Source organism: Anser brachyrhynchus (assembly GCF_964034855.1).
Source record: "Anser brachyrhynchus genome assembly, chromosome: 7".
Taxonomy (NCBI): Eukaryota; Metazoa; Chordata; class Aves; order Anseriformes; family Anatidae; genus Anser; species Anser brachyrhynchus.
The window spans coordinates 7,249,540-7,269,215 of NC_137701.1; the positions used below are offsets into that span (position 1 = coordinate 7,249,540).

A 19,676-nucleotide genomic window follows, 5' to 3' on the forward strand; every position below is an offset into this window, starting at 1 on the left:
CCATGTGATGTTTATCTGAAAACCTGTCAGAAATGGTTTTGTTGAAAGGAGAACCTTTATGACCTTCTTGTATGAAGAAGCAACATGTAGGAAAACTACTGAGTGGTTTGCAGAATCATGTAATTTGCTGGAGCTTTCTTTGAAGGTCTAGGTAAGAAACAATGTGATATGTGAAAAGTTTTAAGCTCAGAGGAATCTGAGACCGTTATGAGCATTTGAAATCTACTGAGATATGCTTTTTAACCCTAGAATGCTGATCATATTTTTCATAACATATGTTCACATTTCCTTTACTCTGCATCAATCTCTTCATCACATGATGCTAGTTCTCTATCCCAATTATTATAGTCCTCTCTTTCATGGGTATTTGTATGCATTTATTTGAGGAAAAGATTAGGACTGGGATTTGAAGTGTACATGCAGTGACGCTACTTCTCTAAAAATAAAAATAAAAAATAATTTAAGCCCTTCACTGGAAGTAACATCTAGAGGAGAAGATGGTGAATTTGGCAGAAACTCTGGAAGAGCCGTAACAGAGAAATTTCACTTCCAATTTACTGTGACTTCACTGGCAATCTCTACTTCTTTAACCTTATTAACTGGAAGAGACAGAACCTCCATGCGAGAGATAATGGAGAGAAATTGATGGCACTTGAACTCCCTGCTAATATCTTTCTGAATGAAAGAGCTCCTTTGAAGACAGTGCAGCAATCAGATGACAGATTCTGTGATAGCTGGGCACTTTTTAATGGCTCAGCTCCGGAGGGGTCACAGATCCACAGCTGGAAGTAAGGTAGCATTTCTGGAGGGACTTGAGTTCTCTTGCCTTAAAAGTCATCTTCTATTCCTGGATGACTGCTCTGTAATTGAGTTAAAAGAGCAGCTGTGTTGGTTCAATAGAGACCTTTTTATATAGAAGTAGTACCATTTATTCCTTAGAGGAACAAATATTCTGCTGGCAGAATGATGTTACATGGTACTATCTTCCCAAGCTAGGGAGAGGGAACCAATTATAGAAGCAAAAGATGAGAAGTGTAAGGAAATGGCTAACAGCTCAGTGAGCTGCAGTCTCAGTGTAGCACAGTTATGAAAATATTGACTTTGCCAGGTCTAGATAAAAACAGGTCTGGAGTTAACAGCCTGTGGCTACGCTCTTGTGGTGCCTCTCTCCATCTATCAGAGGTGTTCATGAGCCACTTACTTGAAGTGAAATTTTCTTTTCACTTTAGATTATGCCTTTGCAGACTGTAATTTCATGCCAAGCACTTCTGTGGATGTTTGGGGCTTATCTTTTAATCCTGCTTTGTTTGCTTTGCTATTCTCTCTACTCACAAGCTTTGTTGTTAATAATATGGAGAACAGGAACAGCAGAGACTTCACCACAGGTAAATTCACTAGACAGTTCTCCTGGATAACTAAGGAACAAAGTTAGCAAGATTTATACATGTTTTTTCAGCCATAACTGATTTGAAGAAGTTAATGGCTGACTGGAGCAGGCTCCTAAGATTGCCAGCAGCCAGTGAGTTGCCTAAAACTCTATTAATTTATGCTTGGTTTAGTAATTTCTGTTTTTCTTAGTTTAATTTTTTGGGGCTTCTCTTCAGTATTTGTATGCTAGTTTCTATGCTAGACTCTTTTCCCAACAGTGGGAAAAGGTATTTTAGTCATGTTTGACTTCTGCAGACAACCTAAGAAGCTCCTTGCTGAAGGCTGCAGACATTTGAGGAGTATCTGGCTTTTCCAGGCATCCAAGGAGAAGACTTTTACTGCAGTGTACAAAGTTCTGGTCATACCGGTGACCACCATGCTACCCCCTTATGAACAGATTTGATTTTTGTATAGTGGTTAAGCTCTTGGATGTCCTAGCAGAATGAAGCAAATGAGGCTACAGCTGTTTATCTGCAGCCCCCGCAAAGGAGAGTTACATAAGTTGCAGGGAAAACAGTCCAGCATTTTTGTCAAAAGTTGATCATGATGCTGAATTTTCCAACTGTATTTAGAAATTAAAAGTACATGTATTTAATAGATTGGAATCTGTCACCTGTACCCAAATAAAACCCCTATTTAAATCAATGGGAGGTCTTACTGTAGAAAGTTAAAGTGATAGCAGGTAAAAGTGGTCTTACATGCTTTTGAAAACACCATCGCTCTTTTCAGAGTCGAATGTAATATACTCCAGAGGGTACAGTTTCCCTTTATGAAACATGCATGACTTGTATTAGCCACTGTTTGTTGCGTCTGTGCTTAGTACTCAAGTGGTAGCTGAATAATTTAAAATTGCAGACATGAGTCATTAACTCACCTATCTTCTATTGCTTTATCAGAAACTGACCTCTACTGAGTCTGTTTGCAAAATGGACTGACTAAACAGCAGTTGTGAAGTTAGTTTCTGGCTATTCTGTAACAGATTTCACTTCTTTGGCTATTATAGGTGGCTTGTGAGAATAAAATCCAGTTCATATAGTATTCCCAGAACCTTTTAACAAAAGCTTGGTCACAGCAGAACTCTTGTTTTCTGTCAGTAGGTAGTGGTACTCACCAGAGCAATAGGGAACACAAGAAATTTGGCATGTCTGTATTAGAACTACATTACCATTTAGAGAAATGGTCTCCACAGGCTGGTGATGTGAGAAAAATAAAATTGTAGGGCTACAAATTTTGTTTTCCCTTCCTGTAATAATTAGAAACCTGTTTTTTCATGGAAAAACACTGTATCTTGGTGTAGGAAGGAATAAGCAAAGAGTGAGAGTGCCAAACTAAAAGCTTCCCAAGCTATAAACGCAGGCTGCCAGATGTGGTTTGGTATTTCACCAAAGCACAGACAGCTTTGGCTTCATTAACAAGCACTAGTCTGTTATTAATGTGACAGACATTAATTATAGGTGAAAGCACGTGTATTTGGGAACTGATATTCTTCCACGACTTGAGAAAAATAACCTTGCTCTTGATGCCATCGTAATAGTGACGCTTAGCACCAGAGCTGAATTAAACACTGCCGACATGACAGCTATGGTGTGTGCTGAGCCCAGGCCGTGCACGTGGCCGTCTGCTGTCAGACTGGGGCTGCCCCGGCTTCCTGGCTGATGCTCTCAGGGTCTGGAGAGGCTCAGAGCTGTGAATTAGTCATTCACGGTACACACCGTGGAAAAAGTACTGTGGGGTGAGAGCCACTCTGAATTTTGTGCTAATTCATGGGCATGCTGCTTGTTGTGAAAGTCTGGTGGCATGGGTGTGAAAGTCAAATATAAATATAATATACAAATTTCCTAAGATCTCTGTTCCACAGTCTTGTGGAGACTGCTTAACACTGTTATTCAGCATTATGACAGCAATTTTACAGAACTGGAAGGCAAAGGACAGGTTACATTTTTTTGTGTGACTTTAGAAAAAAAAAACCACAAAACAAAACAAAAATGACTCCTCAATACATTTAAGCTCGACAGCTCAGTGTTTTATTCCTGCCCCCAGTCAGAGCAATGACTGCATGTGAAATAACATAACTGGCTGTTAAAAATAATGCTTGGGGTTTTATCATCTGAGGAGGGATTAATGGGCAAAAAGGCTTGCCATTCTGTCATTTTTCTTTTTAAAACCAGGTGTAAAGCAGAAATTATCTTAAGAAGCTGTGGAATATAAGATGAGGGTCCTCTGTGGGTTATATACCTATATTTAATTTAGTTTATAAATGTAGATATTTATGTCTAATATACATGTAAAACACTACTTTTATATCATAATCTGTGTTTAATGAGCAGATTTTATGATGTTCTTTAGCCGCCCTGCTAAAAGGCTGTCATCTGTTAACCTCTGCAGGACCTTTTTCAAAAAGGTGTCCAATCACAGAACAGAAATAGGATTGTATTAACATTTACATTCACATTTACATTGCTAGTTTCCTTGGTCTTGTGACTGGCCTTTGGTGGTGTTTTCTGAGCTGGGCACAGATCCCAGCCTCACTAACCTCCCTTGCCCATCCAATCTGAGCCTAAACACAAAAACGTGCTTTCTGTGTCAGGTATAGTTCACGTGAAGAACCTGTGTGAGTGCTGGAGGACAAGTCCTATGTTGTCAGCCGCATATTCATGATTTTCTGAATATGAATAATTATGTAGTGAAAGATGCACTAGGAGGAAAAGTGAGCAAGCTGTTTCCAGATTTCTTATCTTCCTCTCTCAGAAAGCAAATACTTAGTTAAGTTACTGCTTTCCATAGCATGGTTACAAAACAAGAAGGAAGAAAAGAGTTACTACAGATGGAAATAGGCTTTTTTACAGATGTTTTGTAAATCGTTTGGTTTTCTAATTACCACCCCCGACGACACTCTTGTGCAGTAGTTTCAGTAAATGATTTGTCTGAAGTTCCACAATGAATTATTGTCTGTATGTTTAGATGGACATAAGCTCCCTAGGAAGCCAAAACTACAAAGTGAGAAAAGATTAAATATGAGCTCCCCTGTGAGCCCTTTTTGCACTTACTTTCCGGATGTACAAATCTACATTTTTAAGGTCAAGTTTCTTCAAGAAATTTGGCTGTGTTATTGAAAGCAGTAGCACCTAAAGTTTGGCAACTCTTATTGATTCTCACCACTTCTTTGATAAGGCTACAAAATCTTTATTTAGAGAATCACCCTTATCATCTTTCTTCCGTTTCCTTTAGGAAAAGTAGCAGCTCCAGCCATTGTCTTTACTGTTTTTCTCTCTCTAGCTCTTGATCTCCTGTACCTCCCTTTTCTTGAAGGGTAACTACTTTGCTGAAGGTGTTACCAGAGCAAATACTTGGTGACATCAACGCACCACCTTGTGGTTGCAATACAAATGATTCCTGGATATGAAGGACATTTTCCAGAATGTCACACTTTAGTTTACCTTAAGTAGCACATTCATAAGGATGTTTTCGAAAATGTCCTTCATAGTCTAAAAATCATAGAAAAAAATCAATGGAATCTAGATTTCTACACCAAAAGTTGCCAAGAAGCTTAGGTGAGACTTAGTAGCCTCACTGCAATTTTCTGTGTCTAAGGTAAGAGTAGGACTCTCATCATTATAGTTGAAGAAGGGTCTGGACTATGTGTCTTTATCTCTTACCACAACTACCACCTTAACCACAAAAATACTAAAAATATTTAGCGTTTTCCAAAGATTAAGACCAAATATTTAATAAGCATTTTGTTTTCTAGAATGTAGCATTGCTTTTAGAAACAACAGAGGAGAATTTTCTTTATCCTACAATAAAGTCCAACATACAGCATTTTAGCGAGGTGTTTGCACTTCAATGTCATTGCACATAAAATGGGGAATGCATTTGCAGACAGTGCGAAGCTGCCTCATCTTTATGACAGCAATGCAGGAGGTACCACCAAGGTCACCCTTCTATAACCTTAAATAGCATGCCCATGAGCCCAGCCATTGAATATCCACTTAGCTATAGAATCTAACTGCAATGGAAGAGATTTTGCTCTGTTACTCAGATAGCTCATTAGAAATAATAGTGACTTTCTACACAGTGTAATGCATATTGGATTTTGATTTCTAATCTCAGGACAATAGAGTTTTAGTATAAGAAAAACATTACTATGAGTTAACAGATTTTAGAGAATACAACTATATCTCTTTTTAAAGAAAAATCACATACCTTAATAAATTATAAGTATTGAAAAAAAAATGAAAATAACAGCTTACCCAGAAATACTTCGGTGGATGCCATTTCTATAAGTAACATGGTAATAGTTGATTGCACAGATCAGCTTAAAATTAGTAGATCTGAATTGATTGGTTTTGTGAGTAGTTGCATTTTTCCAAAAGCATTAATACACTATATTAATTCAATAAAAAGAAATAGACAATTTATGTTTCACGTAAAAGCGTCAGAGTGAAAATAAGCATGTCAGAAAAAAATCACTTTCATTTTGTTTTCGAGCTGCTGTCTTTCAAGGTTTCCAATCTTTTGTCCAATTGTTTTCACAGAGATGGTACAGAGTGGAGGTCAATCAGCAATTTTAGTTGTTGGTAAAAGCTTTAAATGGATTGCTACTTTAAATTAACATCTGCTATAGATAAAGTATCTTTGACTTAAAAGAAGCATATGCTCTAATGGGACAAAGTGATGATCATCTTCTTGGTTTAGTTAATAACACAGATAAAAAGGCTTGTAAAAGTTATTTATATTGTAGTGTGTTTAGATGAAACCACTAAGAAGAATGTGATTTCCTTGCCTCTGCCTGTGACTCCTTGGGCCAATAGTATCAACTTTCTTTGAAAGTTTAGCAGGTTTGTCATTGTCTTGAAAAAAGCCATGATTTTCTCTTCTAAGTGTGCCAAATGTAGTCTAACATATTAGTGGGATATAAGCCACTTTTCTGAAATGCTTAGATGAAATTCCATAAATTAGTTCAAAAGCAGTACATACTGTTACCCCTTTCTTTCTTTCTTTCCTTTTTTTTTTTTTTTTTTTTTTTTTTTTTTACAGAATGGACTCCATGTCAAATCGTGTGTTGGTATACTGTCGTGGTTTTAGTGATGTGAAATGTGGAGAGGTTTTCTCTCCACTGACTTTGAAAACATACTCACTTAATATATATCCCATAACTTCTTACTTCATTAATCAACTGAGAAACCCTAATGTTATGCAGAGACTGAAAATACAGTAGTTGATTTGCAGCTGTCACCATGTGTACTTTTGGGCATTGTCTTTAATCTTTGCAATAATCTGTTCTTCACTGCAGTCTGTAGAACTGTCTTTTTCTGAAATCAGACTGAAATCATAATGATGTTTGGGTGTTAAATCTACCCTACAACATCAGATCAGAAAATTATTCCATACTCATTTTTGAAGTTTAAAGATTAAATTCTGAGACAAGTAAAAAATAACAAGTACTAACAGTACTGAGGGCAAGGGGTGAAAACAATAGGGGAGGATATAAAATTTAAATTGTAAATATTATATTATTTGCTTTTACTTTGAAGCAGATTCATGCACGTAAGAAAGGTCAGGTAACTAGTTTTGTAACTTTTGTCAGTAAATTTGTAACCTGTGAATTTGGTCAAAATAGCAGGCAAACCCAAAACAAAATTGGACCTTACGAGAAAATGTGCAGGATAAAATCATATTTTCCAGAACTCATTTTGAGGAACCTTTCTTCTATGTATTCATTAACTTACCACATGCTGACAAATGAATAAGAACAACAGCCATGCAGAAAGAACTTTTTTCATGCTGTGCCTACAATAAAGACATAACAATTTTACTTGGAATGTTTTCTAGTTTCAGCCGTTATCTATGCTAGACGTCTGTTTTGGTGGCATTCACATTAAAGTAGGTATTTTCTATCAAGTGGATTTGACACGTTCCACTTAATCATCTCCATTCTTAGGTTCTCATTACGATTTTATGAGACCAATGGGACTATTTAAGTAACCACAAGTTTTCTAAAAGTATTAGACAAAATTCTAAATTATCTCTCTGATATTCCACTGTATTTCTATGTATACTTACAAAAAGTAAGAAAGAAAACAAACCAATCTGAGATAAAATCTTCTTACTCCGAGATAAGAGAGCAGGTATAAATCGCATAGGGTTACAGTTTTTGCTACCTAAGAAAGCAGAACTATAAGATTAAAATAAGTGGTTAAGACCTCTCATTATTCACTTAAAATATATATATATATATAGGAAACAACCACTACATGATTTAAGAGATCAATTAATATGAAGTCAAGTTCTCACTAGGATTATTCAGTTACTTCTCTGTTCTCCAGAGATTAGAGATATGACATTTCCAAAAAGAAAACTGTATAAAGCAAGCAATTTGAAGATATTGGTCTTAATCTGTAACTGAAAATTAGAAACACAGACTTACTAAGTTTATTAATCAAACCTGTTAGCTATCATCTAATACTTCATGGACAATATGTTTGAGATTATAAATTTAGACTGAGCGACAGAAGAGGTACAGATACAGAAGTACTACCTCTTTGTGTTTAACTGATTATGCTGCTAAACCTAATCTGTGTTTTTAGGCTTTCTCTTTGCTTGTTTTGTTTATTTCCAGTTATACTTCAGTGGCCTACTAAATAGGTCATTTTCAACAATATTTATCTTTCCTTGCTGTTCAGTTCTTCTAAATATTTATAGATGGCTATATTCTCCCTTAGTAGGCACTTGGCTAATCTATACAAATATATCTGCTTTATAAACTCTTCCTTTTAGCCCCTTGCCAGATTGCATGTAATTAAATGCAAATTAAACACGCGTCAAACCTTATCAATCAGCAAGCCTGGAAAAACAACTCATCTTATTGAACTACGGTGACTTAAGCCAAAAGAATGGCAACTTTAGGTTTTCTAAAGGAAAAGCCATTCCTGTGCAGATCCAGCACTGTGTCAGAGGCTACTGCTGCCAGCTTGGCTGTATTGGTTCTGTTTGAGACCTGACCACTGATGTGGACGTGGTTCATGCAGGTGGGTTGCCCTGTGGTGCCCAGGAGCGTTGTAAGCAGAAGATGCCCCTGTGCCCACAGACCCAAAGGGCCCAAAAGACTAGGTAGAAGCAAATATATAATACAGAGAAGCATCGTGTGTTCATTAGCTCTTTGAATATTAGACAGTTTGTGGTACTCTTCATCCTGAGGGCAACGTGGAAGTTTTCTAATTATGTTGACCCTTCAGACTGAAACAAAACAACCCCCACTGCAACATGAACACAATTAAAGTATTTAAAATCCTGTCAGAGTATTTCATATTTGCTTTTAGGTATTTTGATCCTTTATCTGCAGCAACATGTCACTGTGAAGGGTGTTTGAGGTTTACGAAGGTTTTGTTTGTTTGTTTTAACGCATGGATTTTGGAAACATGGAGGAGTTGTCCGTTCAGCAGGTTTCCTGGAGGGGTGCGTGTAAATATCCACTGCAGGAGAAGATACCTAACAATTCATGCTTAATTACTGAGTGACTATCAAGCTTACTTCTAGAGATAATCTCTGCTTAGATTATTTGAACTCGATTCAACTCAATATCATGTTTACTGGGCTATAAGTTTAAAAAAAAAAAAAAGTGCTGGTGGGGGGATTAATCTTCTTGATATTTAAGAGTGATGGAGTAATGTCAATGGTTTGGAAATAACATCTGTGGGCAAAATCCCTGAAACGAATGGGAATATTTGAAAAAGCTCTTGTGGTTTTGGATCAAGCCTGTCTCTATAAAGTTTGGGAGGAAATTTGCATGCACATCCATTGGTCCATGCAGATGTCTATTTCTGTATTCAAAATAAACAATTGCACACATCACCAACTGTTTTTACTTGCAAATAGGGGTTACTGTGCATATGGATTTTATAGGAGCTTTACAAAAAAAAAAAAATAGTCCCTTTAATAAGATAGCCAAAAGCAGCTCACATTTCAGCGTTGTTATTCTGAAAGAATCATTCTTGACACTGTTGCCTAACAGTTGTGAAATATTATATCTGAATGTGAATAGTTGTAGATTACTTAATTCAGATTTGGAATATGATAAAATAAACAAATAGTAACTCAGTGATGAAAATGAAGTACCAGTTTAAAAGCTTAATTATTTTGTTAAGGTTAATATCTTTCAGGTTTAGTTGTCTAAAGTGTAAGGATTCAGACCGTAACTTCCAAGCTAAGCCAGCCATCTAGACTCTCTCAGGTCAACTAGATGTGTTAATGTGCCACCACCACGACTTTATGGATGCTGCCCTCAGCAAGGTCAGTACGACATCTAGTGGGTCATAGCTTCCTTTTGGAGGTGTTTTTCTAAGTGTCTAGAGGACTCACGAATTCTGCCTATCTTCTTCGGGTGAGACTACTAATATTAATTTCCTCTAACATATTTATTACCATACAGTGTTACTCTATCAGCATAAGTTTCTGTAGAAGCCTTATCTGACACAATGAGGGAAGTAAAAAGGAAATAAAGCAAGTAATAAATAGCACAGGAGGCTTTACTTAGTTGATTGGATGTGGTCTTTGGTTTACCCTCATTGCTATAGAGGAAGCTGAATTGTGCAAAAACAATAATCCTGATTTTTTTTTGGCATTACCACTTTGATAAAAGGGTCACTTGGAAATAAATTTTTCCTTTTAGTTATAGCGATAGGGAAGTCCTGCAGCACTCAAAGATCAGCAGAAAAAATGAGCAATTTGCACATGCATCCTCCCCATTTCCCCCCAGTATTCCAGCGAATTTGCAGTTTTGCTGCTGGCCTACAACGGCAAATGGTTCTGGTGCCTTCATTCACCTTTTGCTGCTGACTCAGCTGTGGCAGGGAGGGGAATTGCTGGTACTGGGAGGCTTGAGCCTGCAGCACGTGTGCGCCCAGACCGAGCGGTCACAGTGCTTGCATTAGTGGATGGAGGACACAAGACAACTAAACCCAATCATTCACAACTATGTTTAGCTTGGATTCAAATTCTGTAAAAATAAAATGAAACAGTATTTTTTTTTTCCTAAATCAGCTCCCAGCTGCAGTGGTTGAATACCCCCGATAAGCGTGCAGACATTACATTTTTCTTTGTCTATGCAATGCCTTCTATCCATGAATCAGAACAAAGAGAGGCTTTATATATCATTTTCTCTCTCTATTTGCTGGAAGCACAAAGACTGTGCTGCATTTATCATGAGGGCTGACAGAAAGCATATGGATATAGGTATTCCTTGTTGCAGGCAGACGCGTTCTGCTGACAGAATCCAAGAAAAATCGCCAAGCTGCTCCAATTTTTCATACTAGCTGCACTGGGCGTTTAATGACACAATCGCAGCAATTTGGTTCTATTACACAGAATAGAGAAAGATGTTTAATTTCATAATGTTTGGAATGGCTGCTTATTTAACATCACGGGGACAGGCTGGAAACCCTTTTCCTCATCAGGGCTAGCCTAAAACTCAGAAAAATAGCAGATGCTCTACAGTGTAAAAGCAGTCCAAACAATTGCTTGGTTCCTTGTACCTAGTGCTCTAAAATGCCAGGGCCTATCACAAATAGACTAGGGAGACCAGACACAGAATTGCATACAAACAGCAATGGTGAGCATCAGATCAGTTCTTATTGAGTTCTGGGTGTGATGCTGGCTGAAAATGAGCAGGCATCTCTAGGCTGGCATTCTGGTTGTGTTTGCTAAAAGCTGTTTTTATCTTCCACTCTCTAGGTAATTTTTCTTTTTCTTTTTCTTTTTTTTTTTTTTTTTTTCCCCAGTGCTGGTAATCATAAGCATTTGTGTCAGATAACTTCCATAAACTCTCAAGATACCTGGAACTTGGATCAAATTTCCACAAAGCACATGCACTGTTGAAATAAATGAGGTTAGTTGATCTCAGATCATCCCCTTACCTGTCTGTGCTCTATCTCTGTAGTATTTTTCATTCTCAAATGTATCGATAATTAAGTCTGGAATACTTTAACTATATCCTTACTCTGAAAATACTTTACAAGAAGACTTGTGTTCTCATCTCTTTGCTACTGATGTCAATAGCAGAAGCACTAAGGGGTTTAATATCTAAGAAAGCAAAATATCTTAATAATTCAATTTTGTGTTAATTCAAAATTGGCATTAGCTCCATGGGTACAGGGATATGAGGAACCTGGCTGTCCGAGATACGTCCCTGTATAAGACCAAGTGATACCATAAACTATTCTAGACTGATCTTAATTTCATCCTAAGCCTTTCTTAGTAGAAGTTTGAACAAGCATTTTCTTTCTCATTGAAAATACTGTCTGATCATCTCTGAAAACACTCTGTACCAGAGAGCGAGCCAGTGAGTGAAGAGCAATTTTCCTGCAATCCCAGTACATTATCTGTTCCTCTGGTAGAACTGAAAAGAACAGGTAACATGTAACTATAGTGCTGCAAAACTGCAAAAGAAACCTTGGCAATACTTACTCTTATGTTAGTGGTTCTTATTGGTGCAGGAAACCATTCAGGAATGTCAGAAATATTAGTAGCAAGAAAATACGTACATTCTAGTTCTTCTACATCTTCTACCTTTCATTCCATCTTGAAATGTTTGGGTGTGTTTTTTTCTTCATTTTTTGGTGCTTTTTCTTTGTGAAAATTTTATTCAGTCTGGAGAATGAAAGAAAATAAATTATAGGAAGCTGTTGAGATAGTATGTCAAGTGCATTGTAAAGTGACAATCTCTAACACAATATGAAAGTCTATAATATGATAATAAAAGCCTCAAGTATGTTATGCCATCTGCATCATATTTGCAAACATTTATCTTATTGGTCCTTGCCTTTCAAAAGCATCCTGGAACTGAGCTCAAAACATCCTTTCTCCATCTTTCCTTGTTGTTTTCCATTGAACAGAGAAATTTTTCGGTATTTTATATATTCGGGATAGCTGATATTCTGAAAGCCCTGGGAGTCTACAGATAGGAACCCTTTCCTTGGGCTCCTTCATGCTATACCTGGGATGGTTACTATACCATAGATAATGCAGTCGTTAACCTGTATATGATTAAGGTACAATGACAGTAAGAATTTTGAAAGCACAAGCGATTTCACATTATGAAGCTCAAGCATCTCAAGTTGTTTAGGTTGTGGACTTTATAGCAGCCAGTCTGTGAAATAATCCTTCAAACATGCTAGCACCATCTGTAATTAAAAAAATGTTAAAAACATTTTGTTGTCGGCAGCGTGGTAATGTCGTGAGTGTAATTGGGTCAACAACAGTAACTCAACAGGAGTTACTATAAGAAATAAAAATGATGGCAGCATCCAAGCCTGCCCATTTTTATTGACGTGATGATGGCCTCTTAGAACACAGTGAGGAGACCTCAAAGGTTAGTGCTCTAGCTTGTGATATTTTTTTTACCCCTTGTGTTTTCTTCTGCATATGTTTTAAAAGCATTAATTGAAAGTATAATCGTGTTAGTAACTGCAGTGCCGTAGACTTAGTGATTATTTCTGGATTTTGCCTGCTTAAATTTGAGAAAGTTGTTATTTTTTTTTAATATGATCTGAACGCACTAATGCAAATCATGCACGGGATTGCCATACATGTTCTGTTTTTTTGTTGTTGGTGGTGGTTTTTTTTGATACAAATTGCTATTTATTTTAAAATGAAGGTTTTGGACTGGCTTAATTGTCTGTAGTAGATGATGATGATATCATAGGACCACCTGTTTATAATACATGAAAATTTTAGTGCTCTCTTTCACTCTAGCTTGTACCAACTTTATAAAATACTATAACACCTAATTTTAATGCTCTTATGTAATAAAAACTTTAAACTGGGCAACAACAATATCTCAAACAATTGTTTTTCTCATATGTGTACTAGTTTTAAAAACTATGAGCTTTAGGAAAACCTATTTTACTAAAAAATGTGGTTGAAAAAACATTGAAAAATCTTTGCTTTTGGAGGTGACACTTTAATACCACCACAGTATAAATTCTGTCACTCAGTTTGTGTGCAAAACCCAGAATGAAGTAAAAATTATACAATATCCAAGAAACACCTGGATTCACAGTGATTGTTGACAGCTCACGTTGGTATTTTAATTTTAGAGACTGTATTTCAATCTTTGGAAATATTAAAAACACAGAGCAGTTGACACTGATAATTCTATTTCTTTGGCTTAAACAGATCATTTTCTATGATGATCTATCATTCTATGATGATTTTCCTCCATCTCCCAAACTATTTCCAGCTCAGTAAAGCTCATGTGAGTGATAGTGTCTAATACAGTAATGTAGGAACATAAAGTTGCAACATTTTTTTTTGTTGAGGTTTTTGTCTAACAGTCTATATATTATTGTCTGATTGTTGCCCCAGGCAGCATTTTTTCCTTTTTACATTATTAATCTTTCCTTAAAAATATTATGAAATGTCAACTTTGAAGGTATAGAAGACAAATATTAGATTGGAAACTTAAATACTTGTAAGATGAAGTGTTATGTGAGAACTTTTGATTAATTGTCAAATTCTGGAGAGGCAATTTTTTTCAGTGTGGGTGAATTGTTTTTAGTAGCACCACTGGAGTAGATTTACACACCGATTTAAAGGATGATCACTACTAAAATGTCTGATGCAAGAAGTAGTTGTTAGTTATTAGTGGTAAGAGGCAAATTTACTTTTTATTTGTTTAAACACGATGATCTTTAAATATACAGTCAGGGTATTTGTTTTGATCTCAAATAAAGAATTCCTACATTCCTAATGGATAATTTCAATAATGTGTGGTGTTTGTATCAAGTCAAAGATCATTGTCTTGTTGGGGCTAAAAAAAAAAAAAATCATAAAAACGTGCAGAAAAAGATAACTCTTGACCCAAGGAGCTCACAGTTTAAAATATCTGAACTTTATGGAGTATGCTTAACATTGTATAAACAGAAGATAACATGAAGATAATGTATGGCTTAGAGTGCCATAGAGTTTAAGAACCCTTCTCAATGTGATTGCAATGAAATCAAAAGCTTTCCTTTAAAGGTAAGTCTCTGCAATGCAAACTTTGAAGTCCATCTACTCTTTAATGAAATCTTATCCCAGTATGTTACCATTTAAAAAACTGCCCCAAAGTGGAAAATAATTTACACTTGAATCCACCAAAATGTCAGTAAATTGATGCCTGTGTAAATCACTGTGTATAATCTGAGTTTTATATTTGCATAATGATTTAGTGGTGCATATTTTCTATGTAAATGTGGAGTGTGTAGAGGTGGTGTTAGCTCCAGGGAGAAATATTTTTGCTGTACTTGTCAATCGGTGTTCCTCTATCCAAATATTTTTTTAATAGAAATGTTGCTTGTAAAATCTACCTGATGGGAAACAAAGGTAAATAACCTTAATACAGGAATCGTATCCTACAAACTTTGCATTCTGGCTTAGGCATAATTGTAAGGGGGATATTAAAGTACTATAGGAGAAACTAAAAGGAGATTTGGAGTTTAATACCAATTAAAACATTAATTATTGATTGGGGAAAACCTCAGTGTGTGTTTATGAAAAGAGATGCTACACGAATAGAAATTTAGGGGAAAAATAAGGCTATGTCTTTAAACTGACAGCCTTTCAATTGGTAAAACAAAAATAAGATTAAATTAATTACACAAGGAAATGCAGTTTGTATCGCAATATCACAAGCTATACTGCATAAATTTGTGTTCTGAGGGACTGCTAAATAAGAACTTCTGTAGCTCATCATTTGGAAGTTACAGAAGAGCAAAAACAACAATAACAATGCCTGCGTGTATTTGTAGCTTTGCTCTGAGTGTGACCCATGTATGTGCCACTGCTGAGAGAAACACAGTGCAATGGCCTTATGCCCTACGATTACAGCAATGGAGGGAATACCAAGACTAGAGAAAAACTATTTAGTTTAAAATATTGTTGCTAGATTAAATGGATATAAATTGGCCCTGAACAACTTCAAAGTCGATACCAGGAGAAAGTTTCTGATTACCCCTAGAGTAAATATATTTCAAAAATAAGAGTCCTGCACATACCTGTGATATCAATCTTGTTTTGTTGTTGTTGTTGTTGTACACTGTAGCTTTGTTTGCAGTGCTTATTATGTCTCAGGCCTGGTCCAGTGGCCCAGGTACTGCTTTTGAGGATAGAGGATTTTACTACAGGTACTTGGAAGGCTGCACCTTGTTGCGTCAACCCCGTACTTTGTTTTGTAGCTTCTTTGAGCATGAAACCTGTACGTGTGTGCGTTTGTATGTCTTGCACAAGGATGTCTGGAGGAAATTCACCGGCAGCAATGAGATGAGACAAGAAAGGCAAGGGTCGCATCACAGCTCAGGAGCGAGGAGATGGACAGACAGGCCAAAGGGAGGTGTTCTGATCCGGGAGGCCTGCACACCATTGAGAACATTTTACGTCCAACTGGAGATTAACTCTTTCAGTTGTTTGTTACTGAGGTTGTTCTTCAGTACTGGATGTGGGGGTTTCTGGGACCTCTTAATAACCATGTGACTTCCATGGTGACTGTTGCTGGTTGGTGTGGGGGAGTTGTCCAGCTGAACAACGCTGGACTTTCTGGTCACATAGCTGTATTGATGGATTGACTCAGACTAAACTGATAGCAATGGTATTTGCACGCCTTAGTACCGAAACTCCTGTAGCTGCTGTATGTCATGACAAATCTTTTTTGCTGGCCTGAATTTGCATTTTTCTTAAGTCTTTTTTTTTTTTCCTCCAAACTTCTAGCAGAATTAATAGTCTAGAGGCATGTGGTCTTGCAGTAGCCTTTAGTTGTCTTTGAAAAATATAGACCAAGTTCCATACAGTGGAAATGAAAGAGCTGAAGATTACCTTCAGCTGCCCATGATTAAGTTTTGCCCATAATGTGTTTTCTCTGTCTCTGCAGGCCTCTTATCAGCCCATGTTTGTACCAAGCAATGTACAAACACCCCTTTTGTACATAGCCAGCTATATTTCTCCCAAATTAACTGATTTATTTATTCAGCAGCATCTAGCTTTAGATGCTTTTTCCTTAGCATCTTTTGGTGTTGTCATGAGCTTTGATATGCATTCCCAGTAATTTGATTGTAATTACTTCTGTCATGCATGCATTTATCAGGTGCCTTGCATTTTAGTGAAATAGGGAAATTTAAAGGAGCACTGAGAATCACAAGTTTATTTGAAATGAAACAGGTATATTGTTTTCATGAGAGTCCAACCAATCTGTTCATCATGGAAGTATCTCCCTTGGACAGCGACAGCACCGCTTGCCAAGCAAAACGCGGCAGCGGTGCAGCTCATGCCCCTGAACTACCTTTAAATGAGCTTGCTAGAAAGAGAAATCAGAGGCACCTGCCTGCCCTGTGAAAACACCTCTGGGATCTTATTTTTCTGCAGATGAAGGTGATTTATGTACTTTGTAGAATGAAAAATGTACTGGACACGCTATGCGTAATGTTATTCATCAGTGAATCTGCAGGTAAAGCATTGCTGCCCTGCTGTAGGGCCGACCTCCAAGCCCCATGGCTGCATCTGAGAGCGGAGCTGTCGTGAACGCTTTCAGGCAATTTCATTTTCATGGAACCGCTAGAAATTACACTCTCTGATTCATCACGGGGAATACAAATACTACAATTACACAATTATCTGGCAATTTAAAAATTAAGCTTTTTAAATTTCAAGGAATTATACCCATAAGACGCATTTAATCAGGCATGGCAATAGGAACCCCCCTAGGCTTTTGCCTCATGTTAGCACTGCTCGCTGTAGCGTGTGCTTTGTTTTATGCTAGGGTCACATCTCTGCTGCCCTTCCAGTCAGATCAAGATTATTATTGGCTGTGAATTGTTCTAATCAGTATCATTCTGAAAAAAATGTTGTGCCTAAATGATGTGTAGACTGATCATCCACTGAGTGTAACTTTTTATGCTGCTTCTGCAAACATGTTAGAACAACTGGTCAATGACTAGTGGTAGACCGTGCACAGACTTAACTCCTTCTCATTCTGCAAAGACTCCTGTCTCATTTTTGATGCCCACAGACAGGTTTAAATTACATTTTGAACTTGAAAAATGCAGTTTGAGAAATACTGACTGGGATCTATAGTCTACCTCATGCAAATACCACAGTTCTTATTTAATTGCAACCAATTTGCTCTTCATTTTTTTCCCCCATTGTTTTTATGCGTTCATATTACAGGTTTTTATGAAGTGCTCCCATACCAGTTTCCTCCTATAAACCTAATGGTACCATAAAAAAATAACCTCTGCCTTTTTCAGACTTTAAAGCCATTAGTTCTGTGTTGCTCTCCTATTAGAGACATGATTGTTTTTGAAGTCAGGTTGAGGAAAGGAAACTGCTCCTGCTACCTAGCTGCTGAAGCACCTTCTGAACCTGAAACTGAGAATTCAAAGGCACGTTTTTCCTTCAGGTATACTCCAGATTACACACGGGTTATGTGTGCATCAATATGAGGAGATATGGTGAACCAAAATTAATTTTTTCTACACTTCTCATTTGGCCTAAACAATGCCAAAGTGACTAAGTACTGAACCAAATTACGAAGTATCTGTCATGTCAGATCCAAGATACAGCTTTGGCATGGAAGCCAAAGATTTTCCTTGAACTATGAGCATATAAATGGCCTGCAACTGTAAGAGGCATAGCGTTAGATGAAGAACAGGGCACAAACTGCAGTCTGCAGGGTGATTAAATTTGATTGGTCATAAGGTATCTCTGTGTGCCTCATTTTTTACCTTTTAAAAAGAATGTGGAGGAAAATCAAACCTTTTAGATCACTCTAACTGTTCAGATCAGTTCAGAATATCTTGCTGTAGCTCTGTCAGATGTCATGCACTCGGTGAACCACTTTGCCAAATGCTGCACCCCGTCTCTTGTAAGTCTGATGAGATCATAAAATGTTGCTGCTGGTTTGATCCTTTGATGGGCTTAGATTTGAAGTAAAGCTTTCAAAATATTTTGCACTTTATGTAAAATGGATGTGTTTATCAGGAGATTACAGAGGAACATCCTGCTGGGTCATGACATGTTGTGTTTTGCTAACTTAAAAAGATGACTTACTGGTACATACAATTTACTGCTAATTTCAGGCAGAGAGGTTTTGAACTATAGCAATAGTTCCAACAGACAAAGCCTTTTTCTTTCCAAAAAGCCACTGCACTTGTATTAGATTTTATTAAGGCATCTAAATTCTACTGTTAAGCAGGAATATTTTTCTAAACTGGTCAATAGGTGGTACTGGAGCAAAGTGTAAGATGCTACATGTAATGATAGTAACTTGTGTAGCAAGATCATCTGAACATGGGAAAATATGTTTTGACTCCTCTGGCAGATCCTGCAGCAAACTGTTAAAGGACAGTGACACACAAATTGTATACATTTCCTAGAGTGGATTTAGATGATGATAAAACTAAACAAAACTGCAGGCTATTCAGAGCAAACTGTCTCCTAATCTTTTTCCCATTAGGTCTTTGTGGGCTGCTTTTGTGCAATGCTGATGAAGTTTTAATTGACCAGAGGGAAAAAAAGCTTACTTGGTGGTGAGAGCATCCCCTTGTGGGACCACTGCAGCCGGACCCCAGGCTCCTTTCCAGCTGTTGTCATGGAGAAAGTCTCACATCACTGTTTTATCCTAGTGCTTCTCCCTTCATAGGAAAGGAGATGCAGCTCAAGGGTATTTAGGGTGGAGCATCGTCTCCTTGGTCCATGCTTGCTCTTCTAGTGCACATTTTATTATTATTATTATTATTATTATTATTATTTAATTCACTGTTTTTTTAAAAGGGATTTGCATTATGTGCAGAGAGGCCTGAAGTATTATAATCAAAGAAGGCTGTCTTAGTGATCTCAGGTGCTTGTGATTATTTAGAAAAAACAAGTTATATCTGGTGCTGTTCTCAATGTGCTGAGTTGAGGCATTTCACACATTAACTAGTAGGAGGAAGGTGCCTGAATTCACTGACCTCTCGTTCTCCTACTTGCATCCAAACTGCCCATCCTCAATTTGTACACAAACCAGATTAAATAGATTGCCTTGGAATTAGAGGAATCTGCATTTTGGCAGGCTTTGCTTATCAAACAGGAGTCACTGTAGATGTACCATTCAATTCCTAGATTGCTGAGCCAGAAGCTTGCCCCTGCATGCACCTTGAGCTATGCCACTGGAAGAGGACAGTGAAATTTTCAGTGGTCCCACCCTCTCTCCTGCCACCCCCATGTGGGGAGCTTCGACAGAG

General features: G+C 37.3%; 1 protein-coding gene and 1 long non-coding RNA gene across 1 annotated transcript in view; one reads left to right on the forward strand and one right to left on the reverse strand.

The window, feature by feature from the left end:
* LOC308197816 (uncharacterized protein) overlaps window positions 1–19,676 on the forward strand; it is a 355,008-nt gene that overhangs the window by 331,159 nt on the left and 4,173 nt on the right.
* Window positions 7,080–19,676, reverse strand: part of LOC308197817 — an 86,241-nt gene continuing 73,644 nt past the window's right edge. Inside the window, exons 8-9 of the long non-coding RNA XR_013953319.1 lie at window positions 11,890–12,072; window positions 7,080–7,218 (exon numbers count right to left, since the gene is read on the reverse strand). This is a non-coding gene — a long non-coding RNA (uncharacterized lncRNA). The remainder of the gene's footprint in view (window positions 7,219–11,889; window positions 12,073–19,676) is intronic.